Genomic DNA, 23,581 nt, shown 5'->3' on the forward strand with positions numbered 1-23,581 from the left:
ATAGAAAGCAACACCTACATCAGCAGGTTGTACCAACTGAGGGTGTTTGAAACTGAACTCTGACCCTCTGTAAGCTCTTCATGCTTAACCTCAGCAATGCTCTTCATCCCAAGCCATCTTTCCCGCCCTGTGTTTAAGAAAACACCACACTATTTTCCAAAGCAGACCTAACAGTTCATATTTCTTGTAGAATTCAGGGCAGAGTTCACCTCCTCTTTATGCTTGTCAGCATGATGTCTGCCATTTCCAGCACAGCCATTCCAGTCGATTTGAGGCTGAATATTTCTGCAGCCCTGGTGATACTGAAAAGGTTTTTAAGATATTATTGATGAATATTCTTAGGTTCTCAGCGAAGTATTCATTTAAATTGTTTCCTCATCCTGACTGTAGTACAGTGTTTATATTATTGATTATATTCTTTGTATGATCTATTTTACAAGTTATTAGTCAAGTGCTTAGCAACTATTGCTACCAATCCTCCTCATATTCTTAACAATATTGTTACGAGTGAAATACTTTAAATTTTCGAAATCCTCAGTTTGCTTTCTTTTCCTTTATGAATCACAGTTTGGTCTTGCATCTAATCCTCAGTGAACTAGTCATGAAAACTTTCATAAAAGTTTTCCAGCAATATTTTCTTCACTAGAAGACACTATTATCATCTCTAATTTTAAAATGGGGCTGTGATGGAGGAAGGTCATTGGCTAATAAAGGAACTGCCCTGGCCCACTTTATTGGTTAGAGGATAGGAGGGAGGAGTAGACAGAACAGAACGCTGGGAGGAAGAGGAAGTGAGCTCGGAGACTCCACAGCTCTCATCTTGGGAGCAGACGCCTGAGAGAGACGCCATGCCTCGCTCCCGGGATGAAGCTCCGACCCAGGATGGACATAGGCTAGAATCTTCTCGGTAAGCGCACCTTGGGGTGCCATACACAGATGATTAGAAATGGGCTAAATTAATATGTGAGAATTAGCCTAGAAGAGGTTAGATAGAAATGGGCCAAGCGGTGTTTAAAAGAATACAGTGTCCGTGTAATTATTTTGGGGCATAAGCTAGCCGGGCAGGCGGCTGGGGTGTTGGGGACGCAGCCCCGCCACTGCCCTTATTACCTCAGGGCTGAAAGATTTTAAATGCGAGCCCACATCACACAGTGAGTGACTGGCAGAGCCAGGATGCTGACACTGCCCTGCTGCCATCAGCTTCTGCAGTATGAAGGATGGGGGGCGGCACTGCATTGTTCCAGTGTTGGTCTGTTAGGTCCTCACCAAAGCCTCCTGGAGCTTTACCAAGTGAGAATAATCATCCAGGTGTGTAGATTAAATACCAGCCCAGAAGGCACCCAACAAGATGATCCTGACCCTGAGCTGTAGACTGACTGTGGCTTGTGCAGAATGAACATTCCTCTACTTGAGTGTGGCCTGCTTTCTGTGCCTTCCCGCCCACTGTCCTCAGCCTCTCCCCCCATATAGCTCTGAGACAGTTTTATTTTATATGCTTCTATTTTGTTACACAAGTCTGCTGTTCTTGTTTGTACAGTTCTAGCACCGATATCCTGAAATGTGCACCATAGATTACCAGAAGAATTGGCTGCAAGTTTAATAGTCAGAAACTATAATCTAGTAGAGAGGGAATGTGGGATTCCCCTCTGTATGCTGTGGTTACCATTAATGAATAAAAAAAAAAAACTGGCTTGATAAGGTAGAGCAGAGCTAGGTAGAGAAAATTAAACTGAATGCTGGAAGGAAGAAGGCAGACAGAGAGAAGCCATGGAGCCTTGCTGGAGACAGATGCCGGGAACAGAACTTTACCCTTAAGCCAAAGTCATATGGCAATACATAGATTATCAGAAATGGGTTAAATTAAGATATGAGGTTAACAGAAATTACACTTAAGCTATTGGCCAAACAATACTCTAAATAATATAGTTTCTGAGTGATTATTTTCGGGCTGAGCAGCAGGGAACTAACTAGTGGCCTCCTTACTGCAGAGAGGGGAGATGTTGCTGTAATAAATCTCATGCTTCTAGCTATCATTTTATGCTGTGTCTTCCCACATCTAACATGTGATTATAAAACATGACCTATAATAAAAATTCAATATGCAGACTGAAGAAATTGAAGTAGAAAGCCCCCAAAGACCTTTTTAGGAGACATTTGGACTTTGGTAGCCACTTGGAGCCTCCCCAGTTACTGTTCAGGTCCATTTCCAGCTGAAGACCTTGAAAATGTTTAAAGCACATCATTGAGCAGACCCATGACGCTTCCCCGTGGCCTGCCTTCCTTCCCTTCCAGGTGTGTAACTAGATTAATGGCTTGATGGATCACTGCGCTTTAGTGATAAATAATAATAAAGTCCATGAGATGCGCTGGCTTTGAGTCACATGGGCATCTTTACTTTAGGCTCCTCTTTTCCTTCCACTCAAGGTAAAGGCCAAGTCAGTAAAAGGTCAGACTGACTGGTGTGGGTTATGATAATATTGCTCTTGGCCTGTCTGGAGATCAATAGCAAGTGTCACCATCCATTTTCCTGAAACCTAGATGCTAACTTCATTATCCCCATGCAGAGCCTGAAGCTGCATCTGGTCATTGCTTCTCAAGCTACCATTTGCACTGAAAAATCTGAACAGCAGGATGCTTGCCAGGGGCTCTTCTTTGGAGCCTTGGGAGGACAGAGGAGCCAAGTCTCCAATTGCCTCAGGTGGGTATGCGAATTTCACAGATTTAGCTGTGAAAGAAAAGGGGAAACCACTGTGCCTCACAAACTCTAGAGAAACAGAAATGCTATAAGAGATTCCATTCCAAGGATCTCGGTTTAACGTAAAGATCCCAGCATCATCCTCCTACTGTGACTAGGTGTGCCCGCAGACAGCTGCTGTCCTGGCCATGGGTCCCAGGATTCTCCAGCTCGTCACAGATAAGTAACGTTGGTAGACAGGATAAATGAGAAGATAACAGTATGAAGCACCTAACCCGTGGCAATCTGCGGTCACAGTGGATGGACTGCAAGCTTTACTAGTTCTACAGTAAAGCTAACACCTGAACACCTCTAAAACCTTAGCATGTCCTTGTAAGGCTGCATCTGACCCAACTGTCACTGGAGCCTTTTAAAGAAGACCCAGGGTAACCAAGCCTGTTTACATACCTGGACAGCACATGTTCGTACAGTTTAGGTTTCCTGCTTGAATTATACTTGATCCTGAACATCTCAGCAACTACGGAATGAAAGCAGTGTGCAAATAATGCTGTAGTATTTCATTTACTAAAACAGTCTGTGTTTGAAAGAGTAAAATGTTTTTAAAATAAGCCAAAGCTCAATAGGCCGTAACGTATGTTCAAGGTGCTTTTCCCTTGAAAGTAAAATTCTAGCTTTCATTATCAAGTTACACACACACACGCACACACACACGCACACACACACACGCACACACACACACACATGCACTGCTGAGAGTGCAAAACTGTAAAACAATAGCAACATTAAATCACATGGAAATCTTAACACAAGAAAAGACAATTAACCTTCACCTAAAAATGAACCTCAGAACTGTGGATGGCCGCAGTGATTAACCTTCAGTGATTAGCTGCCTTATGAAATAATGTGTCTGTGTTTATCATGATTGTAACTTCTTGTTACTAGGCTTAGTGACCCTTGTTTCTGTAATAAAAGCATTGCATACAAATTTGCAAGTTTCAAATGAATGAATTAGTTAATTAATTAGAGAGGAAATGAATCTCAGAAACAGTACGCATTAAAGAAGGTGATGTATATAGAAAATTAAATCTTTCCCCCTGTGATTACTAATTTTGAGAGAGAGAGAGAGAGAGAGAGAGAGAGAGAGAGAGAGATCTAACAATGGAGGTGAAGAATCACAGGCTCATGGAGAGGTTTTAGAAGGAGCTTGCAAAGATTTTCCTGCAAGTGCTGGCATTCCCCGTGATGGGCATTACACACTTTAACATGAAGATAAAAAAAATCAGAACACATTTGGAATACAGCAATGATGAAGCCACTTGAGTTTATGGAAAGCCATTTAAATGTTTCATTTGATAAAAATAGATGACTTTGGGGAAATATGAAATATGGTTTATATAATAGTACAAGCCTCTGCTGACTCCTGCAGGGCCAGCCCCTTATTGATTAGAATTAGAAGGAGTCGCCGTCTATTAGAAAGCACAGACTTCAGATACTTGTGGGGGAGAAGATGTGTTATATCAAGCCCTTGTACTAAAGAGAGAGTGGACATTGTTTTTAAAAGAATGGGCTGGGAGACACCTCAGTGGCTGAAGTGCTATCCATGCAAGCTGAGAGCCTTGTTTGCATTCTTGCATTCATATACAACACAGGGTGATGACATCCATCTGCCACCTCACCACTAGAAGGCCAGAGTGGGCAGATGCCCAACGTCCACCAGCCAGTCAATCTAACCAGGATGGCAGGGGCTCAGTGAGAGTTCATCTAGAAGAAATGGGGGTGAACTTCAAAGAAGGTATGCAATGAGATACCCAAGGTTAACCTCTGGACCTCATATGCACACCTGCACAACCTTGCCTGCACACCCACGCTTGCACACCCACACCTACACACCTGCACACCCACACCTACACACCTGCACACCCACACCTACACACCTGCACACCCACACCTACACACCTGCACACCCACACCTATACACCTGCATATGCACACTCATACATGCACACCCATACATGAATACCCCCACATACACATACATGTACATTCATATATGCACACCCATATATGTACACCTACAATAATATACATACATGCACACACACAGGCATGCACACACACACACACATATCCACATGTAAAATACAGATAGAACTATAAGCCTTCATGGAGTATAGAATTTTTGCCAACCCATACATAGCCTGTTAATCAATGATTATAAGAATGGAGTATTTTAATCTTCTGATCCCCAGCAAACACCTTGAAAATGAGTGTTGATAAAGTACATTTACCAAAGGAGACTCAGGTGAGGGAATGAGGCAAGAGGCCACTGTCCACATCACCCCCTTCTGTTCTCTGCCAAGTACTCCAACAGGTCCTACCAATCCCAACATGCCTGTGCTGAGCTGAGCTGGGGTGTTGAGCTGAGCTGGGGTGCTGAGCTGAGCTGGGGTGCTGAGCTGAGCTGGGGTACTGTGCTGAGCTGGGGTGCTGAGCTGCCCTGGGGTGCTATGCTGTGCTGGGATGCACTAGGGTACTGTGCTGAGCTGGGGTGCTGAGCTGCCCTGGGGTGCTGTGCTGTGCTGGGATGCACTAGGGTACTGTGCTGAGCTGGGGTGCTGAGCTGCCCTGGGGTGCTGTGCTGTGCTGGGGTGCACTAGGGTGCTGTGCTGAGCTGGGGTGATGAGCTGCACTGAGGTGCTGAGTGTCTCCTGCCTGTCTATTTGTAGATGTAGAGTTTCCACAGGAGAGCTCTTTTCACTTTCACAAAGGTGGAAAGAAAATAAACTAAACCTGCAACTCACACATTCTCTTAGTTGGCAAAGGAACTGGAGATTCTGTGATTTAACCAGCAACTTTCAGATTCCACGTTTTAAAAAAAGGCAAACTTCCACTGAGTGTGTCCTTGATAAGTCTCAGAGGAAGTAGTGCCATTTAAGGGTCACTCACAATCTTTCTCTTGATAGCCTTTAGAGGTTCCTAGTCACAGTACTAAGCAACACCTCACTTCACCGAGAGTTCTGTCAAGTCTGAACTGTGAAGTTTGTTAAGAAGGAGTTCAAACTCTGCTCTAATTAATCCCATTGGTTCAGCTCTGAAAAAAGTGCACAACTTGACGTTTTCTTTCCATTGACAATGTCAAGATGGTCTCGTATTAGCATTGTCTGGGCTTTTTCTTACAAATATTTTCTTTATATTTTTCTTTGGAAATTTCACAACATACACCCCAATTTCACTGATGTGGGAATCCTCTCTGTATGCTATGAATATGTTTTATTGTCATGGTTAATAAAGAAGCAGCTTTCAACCAATGGCTTAACAGAATATAGCCAGGCTAGAAGAGATAAATATATATAGAGGAGGCAAAGTCAACGAGATGCCATGTAGCCACTACAGGAGACAGATGCTAAAACTTTGCCAGTAAACCATGAGCCTCATGGTAAAATATAAAATAGTAGGAAAAGGTTAATTTAAGATGTAAAACCTAGCTAGGAATATGTTAGACTCATTGGCCAAGCAGTGTTACAATTAATATAGCTTCTGTGTGGTTATTTCAGGTTTGGGTGGCTGGGAAATGAATGAGCAGTTTCTCTCTGGCAGCATGAATTCTGACTATTTCAGGAGGTGGAACACTTAAATGGGGTTTGTGAGCAGCATGCTACTAGTTGTTTAATGGTGACATAGACCTGGTGCGACCCTGAAGCTGGTGCAATGTGCATGGCTCTCAGAGGCAACAAACATTCCTCCACCATGTTGGACTGGGAAGAGCCAACAGGCAGGACCATGGAGTTGGCTCTAGCCATGCCCACTTAGCATTTTTTTAAATAAAAGTGCTCCTTGTCAAAAAAAAAATTACAGAGATGCATGCAATAAAGACAAACCCAGATGAAAAAGACCTCTAAATGGTTCATAGTGTTGAGAAAATGTGCATAGGCTTGGGAGAGAGAAGAAAAAAAGTGTAAAGAGTTATAAAAAGAAGTGAATGGCTTTAACAAAAATAAAAAAGTCTTTAAAGAGACAGAGTACAGATGGTCATAGATTAAAAAAAGTAAATAAAATAAGCCAAGCAAAGATGGAAAATACACAGAGAGTTTGGATTATGTATATTATTGTGTTTTCTTTGAATTTTTTGACTATGAAGGAGCTAAGTACAGAGAGACATTTCATTGTAGCTAAACCAACATATATATTTTAAAGGAATCATGACTTCAAAATTTGATCTAAGTATATATTGCTTTGGAAAAAAGGTCCTGATTTTGTTTTCACAGAAGATGAGAGCCTGTGGATTCCTTCCAGGCTAATGTGATTTGATGGATCAAGACCACGCTAAAGTTCTCTGTGAACACCCTGAAATTATTTCTTGCAACAAAAAGCAGGAAGAAGTTTAGAGAGACCTACACTGAAATTCCAAAATATTGTTTATAAATGTTTATTTACATTTAAAGGGGGAGATGAATGCTTTGTATTGGTATGGATCTTGGTCTATTGATATAAATTTAAGGTCAATTTTGTTATATGTATAATTCTGCCTTTGATTAAGGTATTGTGTTTGTGCAGCTTCATGACATGCTTTTTAAGTTAAGACATTAGCTAAAGACCAATATTATTGATGGTGGATTGATGGAGGAAGGTCATTGGTTAAATAAAAAGAAACTGCTTGGCCCTCAATGGTTAGAAGATAGGTGGGAGGAGTAAACAGAACAGAATGATGGGAGGAAGAGGAAGTGAGCTCAGAGACTCCACAGCTCTCCTCTCGAGAGCAGACGCCTCAGAGAGATGCCATGCTCCCAGCTCCCAGGCAGACGCACGCAATGAAGCTCCGACCCAGGATGGACATAGGCTAGAATCTTCCCGGTAAGCGCACCTAGGGGCACTACACAGATGATTAGAAATGGGCTAAATTAATATGTGAGAATTAGCCTAGAAGAGGCTAGACAGAAATGGGCCAAGCAGTGATTAAATGAATACAGTTTGTGTGTTGTTATTTCGGGCATAAGCTAGCCAGGCAGCCGGGGTGCTGGGGACGCAGCCCCGCCGCTCTTATTACTACAGTGGATTTTTAAATTTTTATGGGATTTTTTTTTTTCACTTACTAATGAATAAGACAAATCTTGGGGAATGGACTCTCCTTAGTGCTGTGGGACAATGGTCTCTATTCTGTCAATTGTATTTTAATAAAATGCTGATTGACCAGTAGCCAGGCAGGAAATATAGGCAGGGCAATGAGACAGGAAGTAGAGGCGGGTCAAGGAGAACAGGAGAATTCTGGTAAGAAGGAACCCCATTCCTTAGCAGTCTTGGCCCAGCCACAGAGCATGCCAAGATGTGACTGCCTCACTGAAAAAGGTACTGAACCATGTGGCTAACACGCATAAGAATAATGGGCTAATATACATTATAAGAGTTAATAAGAAGCCTGAGCTAATGGGCCAATCAGTTTATAACTAATATAGACCTCTGTGTGATTCCTTGCAGTCTTAACGATTGCAGGAACTGGGCACACAAACAACTCAGTCAACATCTCCCCAGACAATAACCTTAACAGGGTCTTGATCTTGTACTTCTTGGACCTTGCAACTGCAAGAGAGAAACTGTTCTTCCTAAAGCACTCAGCTTCAGACACTTTGTGGAAACAGCACCTGCAAACTGCAACTGTCCCCTTTAAACACTGTGTGTCTAGTGAACCCCTGTGGTTTATTCTTCTATTTACTTAACTCTTATTTTCTATTGTTAAATGTCTTGTTTGCAACATAAAATCTATACAAATATTTTGTGAGATTTATCACTCACTTTTTGATGCTTCTACCAACAGCAGCTTAAATGTTTAATTTATACTTACTGCAATATACAGTAACTGTATTAAGTTACTGTATTCTTAAGTTAAGTTTCTGATTCAGAAACTGTATTAAGTTAACTTGTGTTAATTATTAACTTTTCATCTTATGTTTTACTATGTTCACTATCTTTTTCCTAATCAACTTTCAGTGTTGTCTGTCAGATTCTTAGCCTTTACCTGACAACACGAGCCCTCCAGTAAAATGAGCAAAGGCAATTGGAGGGGAAGAAGGGGCAACAATAAGAGCAGAGATTTCTGAAGCGGGAAACTGAAACAATGGAACATAGCAAAGACTGGACTAATATGAAGCATGGATGTTGAAAGTAAGCAGCCAAGCCACTGAAGTGGACACATTCTCTGAAAGAGGGACTGCCACCATGCACTCAGCCGCTACAGACAGCCACAAAGTATCCTTAGCTGTTTGTGTCACCCCCAAACTATGCAAGCAATCCCCAGGCAACAATATTAGGAAGTGGAGGCTTAACTCTGTGGACTAGAGGAACAGAGAGGCTCTGTGGTGTGAATGGGGCTGGAGAAGGACTTGTGTCCACCCCTCCTCCCATCCTCTCTGCTATGCAAGGACAAGCTCTTCCCTCATTTAGAGGACAGTGACACTGATACCTGAGAAGTAGAGATGGGATCTTGAGACCTGGAGCCTGGAGCCCTGGCCCTGGACTCTTAGATTCAGGCTGACCATGAGGACATTTCTGTTCTTTACTAGTTACCTAGTATCCAATACTGTGTTGTTTCTACACAAACAGACACAGCCGGATGTGCTTTGATGTTTTCTGTTCATCAAATAATGCTAAATCCAGGCTCAGGATGGATGCATATAAATCTGGGTGATTCAGAATACTGATTAGACAGAACTTGGCTAAAGACACCTTCATCTTCTTCCCACACGGTCCCTTCCTTAGCTATTTTATGCAATGTTCTTCCACAAATATCAGATTCCTTGGTTAATTTGAACCTTGTATTTATTGGGAACTAAACTCTTTTCATGTGACCCATGTGTCCTGGACAGCCACTCACATTCTTTGTTACAAACATCTGTTGTTCCTTCTGGGTTATATCACAGAGAGTGACCATGTCATTACCTCAGTAGCTCAGTTCTGATTGCAATTTATGTAATGCATCTCCCCCAAACTAGAAACTTTTAATCCCTTGGATTACCTAAGATATGGGAAAACTGATTTATTGATAATGAAAATTGATTTTTTAATAATAGAAATTATATTATTTTCATGTGTAGCTGCCTTGTGAGTGGGATGTTCCATGCTACCTTCAAGGAAATATTACAAAGCTTGATGCTCCAAATCGAGCATTAAAAGCCGAGTTCTGTAGTGCAGCCTCAAAATGATCTGGGTGAACATGCCTCGGTGTGCAGATCTGCACAATTTCCAGGGCTTACCCCAGGGATTACTCTTTCTTCCTGGTTGACTTGTAATTTAAATGCTGTCAATGGGCAGAAACAAACATACCTAAATACCACAGACTATATATTTCCCCCTTTGAATTCACGTTTTATTAACTTGGTGCGATGTGCTGACTTGGTAAAATCACCGAACAATGCGTAAATGATGCATGAAAATGAGATGAGGGTCCAGGGCTTAGGGCCAGAAGCAATCACATCCACACTTCCCTGTGCTGAGAGTCTCAGCATCACTGAGAGCAAACATGGCGGCTGAATGCCCTCTTATTCAGAGAAACCCACAGATGAATTATAAAGAAGTCCTAGAGACATTCCAGTCATCAACAAGACTTCAGATGTCAGTAGGGCAATCAAAGCCACAGCAGGAGCAGAGATGAGGCACACAAAACTATTTCTGTTTCTATCTGGTTTTGTTTTTGTCTTTCTGAGACAGGGTCTCATGTCGCACAAGCTGACTTTGAACTCACCATGCAGCAAAGGTCATCTGTGAATTCGTTCTCCTGCCTTTCCCTTCTGAATGCAGGGATTACAGAAGTGTGCCACCACATCTGGCCTGTATTTCTGTATCTAAAGTTCTGCTCTCTAAACTAAAAAAAAGCATTCGTTAAAGACAGCTAAATTTCAGCATCTGCAGACTTTTAGAATTTTTCCTTCAAAAAAAAAAAGTCTTGAATACAGCTCATATCAAAAGTCATCATTGTTGATGCAGTTCCTTGGGGATTCCTATTAATACAGAGCTTGTAATCAAGTTCAGAAAACGCATACAGGAAAGTCTCATACATACAGAGACTACAGATGTCCAAAGAGTAGGCAGCAGAGGGCAAATGGGAGATAAATGAGTAGCTGACGTATGGTGGAATTATGGAAAAGACTCACAGGATAGATTTTTGATTAAAAAATGAAAATATTACTTTTAGAACATAGCAACACATAGGATTTGGAAATGAAAACAAAATCTCAAAGTTATTGAATAAACCTAAGCCTTCAAATACATAATTTGATTCCTTCAGGTCCTATAGTGAAGGTGAAAACCAATCCTTTGTGGGTAGAATTGTTTAAACTTTTTCTAGCATGCTTTTGTCTTTTAGAAGAAAAAATGGTTGGGATTGATTTTTCTGAAAACTAAGCTTCAGCTGGACAGAGACCGTCTCCTCTCCTTGGGCAACACATTGTTCTTATAATATCTGTAACTTGAGTTTAAATGTATTTCCCTTGCTCTCTTGACTGCCAGGATCTTTCCCTGAGTCAGGAGGATGTGAGCCTGTCACAAGGGCTTACTTACAATGTAGATTTTAACAGTTGATTTTCATTGTGTTATCTTTCTATCCACAAGATCAGTTGTAGAGTAAATAAAATATTTGATGTCCTTATTTCTGTTATAGTGAGGAAGGTCAGTTTGTATATAAAAAGAATAAAAATATTAGGTTTATAGAAACTGAGGAGAGAGCTCAGCAGTCAAGAATTGGATCTTCTCTTGCAAATAACTCGGGTTCTGTTCCCAGCAACCAGATGGCAGCTCACACCTGAAGGTAACTCCAGTACCACAGGATCTGATGCCCTCTTCTGGCCTCTAGGGCACCAGGCTTGTGGTACAAACACATACAGACAGACAAACATAATTAAGTCTTAAAGACAATAATTGGGGTTATCTTTCAAGTATCTGTGTGGTTCAGCATTGGGCAGATGGTGATGGTTTCTTTACCATCATGGAGAGGAGAGAGGGGGTGGCTTTCATTAGCTGTCTTCCTCTTGAGACACAGAGCATGGCTGAATAGGAGTGTTTTAATCTATTGAGGTCTTGTTCTATGTCATTTCAAATTTTCATAACTTCCCACCATCACAGAACAATATAAATGCCAAAATGAGAACAAATATGGTGTTGGAAGATTGGATAACTGAACTGAACGTGAACAGGTGAAGCCAGCCGTACTCTACTCTGGCCATCCTCAAAAGTACAGGGGACATTTGGAATGTGGGATTATATATTAATTCTTGTTTGTCATAATCATTTAAAGCTTTTGAGACCTAAGCAGAAAGGATTTCAAGCTTTTACTTCTTCTGAATCCTTCCTTGAAGCTTTTTCAAGGACCCCATCCTAATAAAAGACTGGCATGCCACCCACCTTACCTCCCAACATTACTAATGAGAAACATCCTGGACACTGGAACTTACACCTGCATATACTTGTGGTCGCATTCTGCCCTGACACTGCTTATGTATTTTTCCCTGGTATCAGGACTGTGGTTAGTTCCTAGAGGTTTTGGTGACAGCTCAGAACAGAGAAGTTTTCCTCAGGCAAGCACACCCACACTTCGCCGAATGTCTGTTTTAGATAGCCTGAGAAGGAAATGCTCTTTAGATACAGACACGGTCATTTACAGCATTTGTGTGCCTGTGGTTTCTGGGATCCCTTCTTTTTACCTGTCTTAGTAATGCAGTTTCAGAAAGCAGCACTGTATTCTTCTGGTCGAGGTTTCCCACAAAAGCATTGTTTGGAATTGGGAAGCTTCTCTACAGGGAGATGTTGTCTTCCTCTCTTGATTTTCCCTGTATCCCAGATTTAATGCATTTCCAGGCCAGTTCCCACAGAGCTGTGAACTAAGCCACTCACTAGGAAGCCCTGCCTCCATCTAAGCTCTTCATCCTCACTTGAAGAGTTTGGAGAATAGAACGTAAACACGACTTTGTCTATGAAAGTACAGACTCTTTATTCATTAACTTACCAGGATGCCTCCAGGAAGTCAAACAATGATGTGCTAAATCCTTTGTGCCTCTTTCAGCTTCTTCTTCAAATATATTCTGGTCAATTTTCCAAGTAAGATAAAAACGGTTATCTTCGATGACATTTCACAAATGACCTAAAGCCACTATACAACAAAAACAAGAATATGAGACAAAACGGAGAGAGGAGTGAACTGGAATGGTTTTAGGAGGATGTTTGGGTCTCCTCAGGAGTGCACACCCATGGCTGTGAATGGGTTTGTGGGAGAATTCTGAGTCACTGTTTCTTATCCCATCATTCCCGGTCTCATCTCATGGTATCTGCCTGACAATGCTCTTCTCTGTTAACTGGATACACAAGAATGATGGCTGCAACAAGCCAGGTGGGATGGAGAGTGAATAAACAAGGCTCAGGAGTTACTTCCTCTCTGTTAAATCAGGCAGTTGGCCACACTATGTTTTTTTCCTGGCATCTGTTAGTAAACATGATGAGGTCCATTATGAGCAGAAACATGGGTGTATAGGAGAGATAAATACCATCCCTTCTCTTACAGAGTCCTTTCCCAACTGTTTACAACTGTGATTCTTTGAAAAATATTGATGAAATGTCATGGACACTCAGAACACATTTGTATTACAGATTAAAAATATATTTTGGAAACAATTGGTTGTAACCAAGAATTAAGGAAAATGCTGTCTTTGGGGGTGCTTCTTTCCTCCCTCTCTGCCAAATTGTTTCAGGGTTCTACTCTGCCTGTTGGCTTGGGACTGAGAGAATGTATGGAGCAGGCAGGGTTTTGTGCACACCTCATCCAATGCTGTTGAAGAGTCTGCTCACATGCCCTGAGTCTGACCAAACACCATCACCTCTGAACTGACTAATTGGGCTAGGGTCTGGACAGAAGGAGGAAGGACAGAGTATGGTGAGGTGTGGGGACTTCTCAGTGGAGCTTTGTATACATTCCTTCAGGGCAGATGGAAATCTACCCCTCGTCTTCATCTGTTACAAGTTGCTACCTCTTAGCTGTCCAGCGAATGCATGAGCACCACTGAATCATCAGAGAAGAATGAAAACCACATAAGACGATGCAGAGGAGGAAAGGATCGAGGCCAAGTGTAGCCTGCAAGACACAGCTGCTGGAAGGAACTCTATTAGCCAGGGCCCGCCACAGAAACAGAAACCGTTGGACGTGTAAATATTTGGGGAAGGATTTGTTATTGAGGAATTGGGTCACAGTATAATAGTGACTGGCAAACCCAAGCTGTGGCATGGGCAAGACTAGCAGGCTGGAGACCTGGAGAGAGGCCCTTGCTCAGAGGAGGTGAGGTTCTGGCTCCATCCAGACCTTTAATTGACTGAACGAGACCCACAAATGATACTACTGAAGGCAATCTGCTTTACTCTGTCTACCAATTCAAACCTTTACCTCATCCAGAATTGCAGGCAGAGAAACATCCAGCTGCCCATTTGGCGACATAGCTGGGCACTGACTGTGACCCAAACAACTTGGCATGCAAAACTAACCATTACAGAACCAATCAATTCAACACATACAGACACAGAGAAAAATGGGATTAAAATGTCTCTAAAAGAGATGATGGAATTAAAAGGAAACAAACATGGTTCATCTATGAAAGAGTCATTAAGAGGGTGGAGGCCAAGGATGGTTATTTTGTATATCTGCAGTCATGGCTTAGAAGTTCACATGAAATTAGAGTTTCACAGAAAGCGTAATAAAAACAGTGACGAAGCACAATTGACAAAACCTCAGAGACAGATATTGGGGTTCAACCTGAAGATACAAAAAGCAAAACAGCCAGCCACTGGCTCTTACATCGACCTCAGTCCGAAATGGTGATACTGCGCCCCAAAACCTCCACAATGAGACTGAAAGCTGCCTCCTCTTGTCTTATAATCCTCTCTAGTTCTGGGATTTAGGATGTGCACCACTACTGCCTGGTTTCTATGGCAAGCTAGTGCGGCTTCTGGGATTAAAGGCGTGTGTCATTGCTGCCTGGTCTGTAAGGCTGGCCAGTGAGGCTGCTTTACTTTTCTGATCTGCAGGAAATCTTTGTTTATTAAAATACAAATGAAATAACAGTGGTGTTATCCTGAGGTCGTTAATCAGAAGATTGTAGACAATAGAATTCTTGGAAGAGAAACGACACATGAAGATAGATCATGCTTATACAGAAAGCACAGAGAAGAACCCGTAAGTCAGGAAAGTATTTTCATTTATAAATTTAATCGATTATTCTAACTCAATTGAATTAATGACATGAAGTATAAATTTTGATGCACATCAATTTAAAAATCTAGGATTCTATATAGAAAGTGCAAGCTTCCTTCAAAAACAAGAAAAAAATGTTACATTGACATCATACATCATAAAAATGTCAAATATTTCAGTAGTACTCATACATCCTTCATGGGTCAAGGCTGAAACCAAGATAGCCATCTCAGGGCTAGGAAGAAAATATGAAGCAGTTGTTAGCATGCAATATCTATGTCTTTATCCAAATGGAAATATAAAAGATAATAGTTGACAGGGGTTTCTGTCCTGCCCAGTCTTGCAGTGGTTCAGTCCCAAAGAAACACACAGAGGTCTACATTAATCATAAACTGGTTGGCCTTTTAGCTCAGTCTTCTTATAACTCTTAGAATTTATTTTAGCCCATAATTCTTGTCTGTATTAGCCATATGGCTTGGCACCTTTTATTAGTGAGGTATTCTCATTTTGCTTCCTCTATGTCTGGGTGATGACTGCAGACTGTGTCTTTTCTCTTCCCAGAATTCTCCTGTTCTAATTGTCCCACCTCTACTTCCTGCCTGGCTACTGGCCCATCTGTGATTTATTAAAAATAATACAAGTGACAGGATAAAAGGCCATTGTCCCACAGCAGATAATCCAGAGTAAGAAAGCACTAATGAAGTCTCAAAGCAATAAATTCATATCACAGAACAAAATCAAATAAGTGTTTAAATCTATTACAGGCTCAGAACTAGCTGGGTGGTGGTGGGACACACCTTTAATCCCAGCGCTCATGAGGCAGAAGCAGATAACTCTCTCTGAGTTAAAGGCCAGCCTGGTCTATTGAGTGAGTTCTGGCCAATCTGAAGTCCATTCTCAGCAGCTTCCCCTCCGTGAGCAACACTGAGGTAGCCTCCATGTGGTGGCTTGGATGGCTGAGCTGGCAGTGTCCAGTCCCTCTTCCTGTGAGCCACACCTTTGTCCAGCTGGTGAGATACTGTTCTTTTCTACTTTACTATGAAATGGAAACTACTCTAAGATTACAGTGGCCTTTGGAAAGATGGAGAAGTATCAACTACTACCTCCACCACCTTCCTTTGGAAAGATGGAGAAGTATCAACCACTACCTCCACCACCTTCCTTACAAAATTATTGTATGCTTGACTCTTTTACGACTGCTTACTATTAATTTTCCGTTCTGGTTCCTTTATCAATTTTCTTTATATTTCTTTGATTTTCCAAGTTGCTATTCACTCCACATTTTATTTAAGATTGATCATATTTCTTATGATTTTTTCCTCTTTTTCCTGACACCTTTAAGCAGGGAAACCCTATCTCAAGCACCCTCTCCCCCCTAAATGGCCAGAACTGAGTTAAAACAAATAACAAGGAAGACTGTCAAAGTCAAAGCAAACTACAGAACCATGAAGCAAGCCACTGGGATTTCATGGCAGAAGGGAGAGTGCTCTGAAACCAGGCAAGAAGTCTCTCCCAAACTGTGCCTGTTGGGCAGCTAGGTGGGATCTACACACAAATGAGAAAACAGAATAAAGGTAGAGTTTAATTAAAAGAAAAATATTATTTGCAAAATAAACTTATTAAGAGATGTAAAATTACATGAAAAGAATAAGGCAGAAACTCCAAACTATCTCAGGTTATCTAAGGAAGACACAAAAGGATGATCTAACATGAAAGGACAACATGAGCCATAGTAAATACCCACCTATAGGATTTCTATAGGAGAGAATAAAAGATCACCATGATTTCTACAGGGAACAATAAACTAGAAGGAGCACAGAGCACATTAACATAAAGTCATTAACAGTGACAGAAACTGAAAAGGAGAGAAAGGTTGAAACACTTGAATGCAATCAAGGAATCAAATTAGATTGAAGAATAAAGAGTACACAAGGAGCTTCCGCCACATTGCCACAGCCTGTGAACTGTGGGAGTCCTCGAGGATGAAGTCTCACCAAGGGAAAGGTGGAGAGAGGAGCCAAGGAAACCTCCCTTCAATGTGGTTTTCACATAGCTGAAATGGAGATATGAAAACAGATATTGTACTTGATAATATCAGTAGAGAATGGTCAGCACAATGATGTACTTAATGACATTGCCTCCAGACTCAAAAAAAGAAAAAAGCTGATGAAGATGCTTCAAGTTTCTAGGAAAAAGTGCTACATGACACAGAGAAATGAAATTCTAACATCCTTGCAAACACTGTGTTCCAGTAAAGAATTCGTGACCAATAGAAAATGGAATGTATAGGGCAAAGTTAAGGTATGGTCATATTCCCTAGTGCTCTGGTCATTGTGACTCTCCTGGGCTTCTTCCAAAAGACCAAGAGAAGAACTCACTGAAAAAAACAAAACACAGGGAGTAGGGAATCAGCCATGTATGTCTGCACTCAAGATTGAATGTAAAATTACTTACAGATTTAAGATAAAATGGAGAAAAAAATAGGAGATTGGAGTGGGTTGTATGTATGTAATCTAAAATGTAGATTGAACATTAATATCCAAACAGGATCAAATACATAGGAGACAAACTATTCAGTTGTCATAACCAGTGATGTCATATTGGTATAGTTTTATTAAGATAGTCCCTGTAGAGGATTTTAATCTTGTCATCTTCACTGACCCCCAACAAGTAGGATTTGCAGTGTCAAAGAAGTGGGGCAGGGTTATCAATGGTTAAAAAGAAAAGGATCTATGTGGTCAATTATAAACAAAAGCATAAACCAACAAGTCATGAACTATGTGTGCATATAAAATGATTTTTGCTTACATTTATTGGGAATTATGATGTTTCATGGACAGAGTCCAGGATTCTCCTAGTGGCCACTAGGTCTTTGTATAATCCCCACCACTTGACTGCGGGCTAGACCTCTGCTCTGCTGTTAGCCAACAGGATGTGACAGGTGAAACTGACCTTCACCTATTCTGGTAAAACTGTTATTACATTTAGGCTTGTTAAAACTGTATTACATTTATGGATCTGAGAGATGGTTTGATGGATAAGAGAATTTGCTGCTTTTACAGAGAACCTGGGTTTGGTTCCCAAAACCTACACAGCTGCTCACAACTGTCTATAGCTCCAGTTTCATGGGACATAAAGCCTCTTTCTGACCTTTGTGAATACCTGGTATATGTGCCATAGTTACACCTATGTAGATGGCGGCAAACATATATGCATATTAAATAAAAAACAAATCTGTTTGAAACTGCCTTACCTGGGTCTCCTGCTAACCAGCAGGTCCATGCTGACAACTTTCCCATGGAATCTTGAAGACAACCATATAAGGCTGGCATGACGAGTGATTCTGGGCCTTCTAGTCGTTGACATGACCCACCAACAAGAGTGTCAACCCCACAGCTAAGGTATCTAAATTCTGCCAAGCTCTAACATGAGTGGCAACCAGAGGCTCTGGATCAATATATTTAAGCAGGTTAAAAAGATCATGGATCAGATGTGGAAATATTTATTTGTTGGTGGGAAATGTGAGGAATATTACTATTGGATGTGGCATTTGTCTGTCAAGAAGTAGATGCTGACTAGCGGTGTGTGTTGCCTCAACAGTAGGCATCCTACCAGTGAGCCATCACCCTGTAGGGTTGCCTCTCTAAGGGCTGGTTCTCACTGTGTTACACAGGTCCAAGGCCTGACCCAAGTACCACATGCAAACTTCAGGCTGTGATTGTTTCAAAATGCTGGCCAATGTCCCGAAACGGAGTGATGTATAAGATGGTATAATCAAGACTATTTACTAACAGAATAAAAGGTCTGTTCACTATTTTAAAATGCAGAAAAACAAAGGGCCAAATGAACTTATATAAATACAGGGGAAAATAGAGTGTGGGGTCAGACTAGGAAAAGATGTGATCACTTAAGTTTATATCCCTCCCTGACTGGCATGAAGTATCAGGAAGCAAAGTTTAAAACATAATAATAGATAGTTTCTTTTAATTTTAAATTTTGTTTTGATACATATGGATGTTTTGCCTGCATGCATATCTGTGGACCATGTATGTGCAGTGGCCGTGGAGCCCAGACGAGGGTGCTGGATCTCTTGGAACTGGACTTACAGGTTGTTATAAGACTTTGAGTTCTGTAAATTGAACCCAGGTCCTCTAGAAGAGCAGACAGTGCTTTTGACTGCTGAATCATCTCTCCACCCCCTCTCAGTATTAGTAAGAATACTAAGAATATTTTACACCATTTACCCTCAGCTGCTTAACCTCTATTCCTTGTACATCTCGAATAGAACAGAAATAGCCCTGGAGCAATGGTGGCCCATAATATGGAGATAGAGAAAGAGAAACTGCTTGTTAATCTGACCATGTGTTGGGATAAGAGGCTTCATGGAGATTGACACAGTGACGTGGGTATTTGAAAACAGTGATGATCAGGAGCAGGAGAAACACTTAACTTTCTCTTCGCTCTGGGCCGCTTATCTGTCCATTTTTCCTCTCCTTTCCTCCTGTGCAGGGCGAAGGTCACTGTGACATGATGGAAGAATGGAAATCAATGGCAGTTGGCTTCTTGGTGATAGGAGTCGATCCGTCAGCAGGACTGGTGGCAGTCACTCACCCTGCACAACCCCCACCCCACACAGTGGCAGATGTAATTTTGGGAACTCATTTGCATGGTTGGGGAGCACTCCCTGCAGAGCTCTTCTGAGTATGTATGCAGGGAGGGAGCTTGAAACAGAGAAGCAAGCACAGCATTGTGAGGGCTTGACCTGGAGTCGTCCTAGAAGGGCCGCGTCCTGTAAAGGGGACACAAAACAGTGTAGCTTAAAGCATTGGAGGCATTAGTCCATGCCTCGAATTTCCAAATCAGCATCCCTAGGCTGCAATTTCGGCCTCACCTAGGAATACTGAAGCAAGGCAACTTGCCTTGCTTCATTAACTGGAAAGAACGGTGCCATCAGGTTCATTAGCAGAGGCATCTCCTCCGCCCCTCGGGGAAACAAAGTCAGAAGTAACTTTATAGAAGCTTGGCAATATGGCAAGTGTTCCTTTTAAATTCTACCTTGGAAAATATTTGTTTGCGCCTATTTTTGCTTCTTTTTGTCTCTCCCCCTTTCTCTTCCTATTTCCCTTTCACCTCTCCATTTGCTCTGTCATAAGGGCTGACTGGGGTCTCCTCTGCTCTATTCAAATGGAAGTCACAGGTTTTCAGGGGGCAGCTCACATTGATGGACATGCATTCCAGAGGCCCAGTAGCTGGCTTCCAGGTTCAGAGGTGTGGGGCTTTAGACTCCAAGAAGTAGAGACTCATAGCTCCAAGCCTTTGAAAATGAAGGCATGCAGTCACATGTGGCCAAGGATAAAGACAGCTGACTGGGTTTAGAGCTTTCCTATCTGTTGGCTGTAGGAATGCCCCAAGCTTCAGAAGCTGAAACCTTCCACTCTTGTAACCTTCCAACAACCAGATTTGCAATCTCTGCAGCCTGGGCCCACACCTTCTGTTCTGTCTGTCACAGCCTTAACTTCACTGCAATTTCCTGCCTTCTCAATCCTAACGTCATCATTACCTCTGGAGGATTGCCCTGCCCTGCCTTAAAAGTCTTCAGTGGGCCACCATGTGGTTGCTGGGAATTGAACTCAGGACCTTTGGAAGAACAGGCAATGCTCTTAACCTCTGAGCCAGAAGAGGAGGATGGGGGGAACTTGGGGAAAAAGGATGATTGGGATAAAGGAAGGTTGGATAGGGGAGCACGGAAGCACAATTCTTAGTTAAGGGAGCCACCCTGGGGTTGGCAAGAGACTTGAACCTAGAGTGGCTCCCAGGAGCCCAAGGCGATGTCCCCAGTTAGTTCCTTGGGCAGCTGAGGATAGGGAACCTGAAATGACCCTATCCTATAGCAATACTGACAAATATCTTGCATATCACCACAGAACCTTCATCTGGTGATGGATGGAGATAGAGACAGAGACCCACACTGGAGCACTGGACTGAGCTCCCAAGGTCCCAATGAGGAGCAGAAGGAGGGAGAACATGAGCAGAGAAGTCGGGACCACGAGGGGTGCACCCACCCACGGAGACAGTGGGGCTGATCTATTGGGAGCTCACCAAGGCCTGCTGGACTGTGACTGAAAAAGCTTGGGATAGGGCCAGACTCTCTGAACATGGTGAACAATGAGGGCTGATGAGAAGCCAGGACAATGGCACGGGGTTTTGATCCTACTTAATGTGCTGGCTTTGTGGGAGCCTAGCCAGTTTGGATGTTCACCTTCCTAGATATGGACGGAGGGGGGAGGACCTAGGACTTACCAAAGGGCAGGGAACCCTGACTGCTCTTTGGACTGGAGAGGGAGGGGGAGAGGAGTGGGGGGAGTGGGAGAAGGGTGGGAGGAGGGGGAGAAGGGTGGGAGGAGGGGGAGGGAAATGGGAGGCTGGGAGGAGGCGGAAACTGGTTTTTTTTTTTCCTTTTCTCAATAAAAACAAAAGTCTTCAGTGGGGTCAGTTCCACAAGGAGGCGGAGTACAACTCAGGAGAAACTGTTAGAAGGACCTCCTTTTGCTCCTTTTGCAGCCTTGGACTTGTGTGGGAAGTAAGTGGTGGGGATGAGGGCTCACCAAAAGGGGAGGCATACACAGGACAGAAGCCACACCCGACTGGACTGAAAAGTAGCTGCCCAAAAGCTAGAGATGGGACGTAGCCAGATGTGCTGAGACTATGATCCCATCACTCTGAATGGTGTCTGGTCCCACCAGTCACAGGCAGTCCTTGAGGACCAATCACAAGCCTCACACAAGCACAGCCATTTTGCATCAATCACAAGTGTTTGGCTGAGTCATCAGGGAGGTGTTCTTCCTGACTTCTTGCTGTAACTGGGTCCCTCTGGCTGCTGCAGTACAGTCATCTGGTGACTCTGTATGGCCCAGCCATGACAGGCTCAACAGAGACCACCCAGGCACCACCCAGAACAGAGCATCCAAGGGCAAAGTACTGTTCCAAAGGAAATGCTTAACCTTCCAACCTTTGAAGATAGAATTACTTGATTTCTCTTGGCCCAGCACACACCCATCTCCTTTTCACCAGGGCATCCCTAGACAAATGTCAGCTAATCAGGGATCCTGACCCTTAAAAATCCCTCACCCCAATCTCTGCTATTATAAAAATTCCATACCAACTATGCTCAGGGCTCTCTGATCTGATCATCCCAATGCATTAGATGCATCAAGAGTCTGAATAAGAATAAAGGCTCTTTGCTTTTACATACAGGACTTGCTTGGTCTACTTGTTGGTTTTAAGGATCTGGGCATTTTAATGCCCTGACTTGTACCGCTGAAGTGAAGGACTGAGCCTTGTTTGAGACCATCTGAAGTCATTGTGACTGGAGCAAGGGCTCCTGACTCAATGCTGTTCCTGCTGCAGCCATGCTGGTCATTCTTCCAGCTTCTTCTAGGTAGCTGCTCAGTGGAGTGTTCAAGTGACCACACTGCCAGAAGGACTGTCCAGATGTTGTCAACAGGTGACCTTTTAGTAGGTAACAGGGTTAAGAGGCAGTCCGATGTACTTACAGACTCAAACCAACCCAACCCCCAAAGGTAAATTAACATTAGAGGGGACTCACAGTAAAAGTCCATAATTTAAATTATTAACAGTATCGAACTCCTAGCTGAATACTCTTGGAAATAGTCAGGTTCCTCTGATGTGCCCTATACCTGCCCATACAGTCAGCTACAGTAATGTTGGTGACACATCACCATGACTTCTGGCTGATTTCTCCTTAGCTAAATTCTATCTGTCTGTCTGAAGAACAAGTACTATAAACAGGGCTGGATGCCTAATTAATTATTCTCTTAGTTTTAAAATTGCCTGTCTGTATAGATATTTTGTACTTTATGAATTTTTTAATTTATATTTATTTTTAAATGATTTTATTGAGCTCTACAATTTTCTCTGCTCCCTTTCCTGCATCTCCTCTTCTCTTCAACCCTCTCTCATGGTCCCCATGCTCCCAGTTTACTCAGGAGATCTTGTCTTTTTCTACTTCCCATGTGGGTTAGATCCATGTATCTTAGAGTCCTCATTGTTGTCTAGGTTCTCTGGGATTGTGATTTGTGGACTGTTTTTCTTTGTTTTATGTTTAAAAAAAATCACATATTAGTGAGTGCATGTGATAATTGTCTTTCTGGGTCTGGGGTATCTCACTCAATATAATGTTTTCTAGCTCCATCCATTTGCCTGCCAATTTCAAGATGTCGTTATTTTTTTCTGCTGTGTAGTACTCCATTGTGTAAATGTACCACATTTTCCTTATTCATTCTTCAGTCGAGGGGCATTTAGGTTGTTTCCAGGTTCTGGCTATGACAAAAAATGCTGCTGTGAACATAGTTGAGCCACAGACACGATTGAGCATCCTTTGGTTATTAGCCAAAAGTGGTATTCCTGGATCTTGAGAAAGTTTTCTAACTTTTTGAGAAATTGCCATACTGCTATCCAAAAGGGGTGTACCAGCTTGCACTCCCACCAGCATTGCAGTCTGTATAGATCTTAATTCCATCACTTGTTGGGTTTGTCAGGTGTGTATGCACCCTTTCCTCATGGGTCCCGGTAAGATGCAAGTGACCTTCATGACCCTAGCCACTTCCTTTGTGAGTTCGTCACCAATGCTCGTGGCCACAGAGTCTCAC

The sequence above is a fragment of the Microtus oregoni genome, unplaced genomic scaffold (assembly GCF_018167655.1).
Source record: "Microtus oregoni isolate MIOR12 unplaced genomic scaffold, Mior012 000033F_ref0000390, whole genome shotgun sequence".
In the NCBI taxonomy this organism is placed as follows: Eukaryota; Metazoa; Chordata; class Mammalia; order Rodentia; family Cricetidae; genus Microtus; species Microtus oregoni.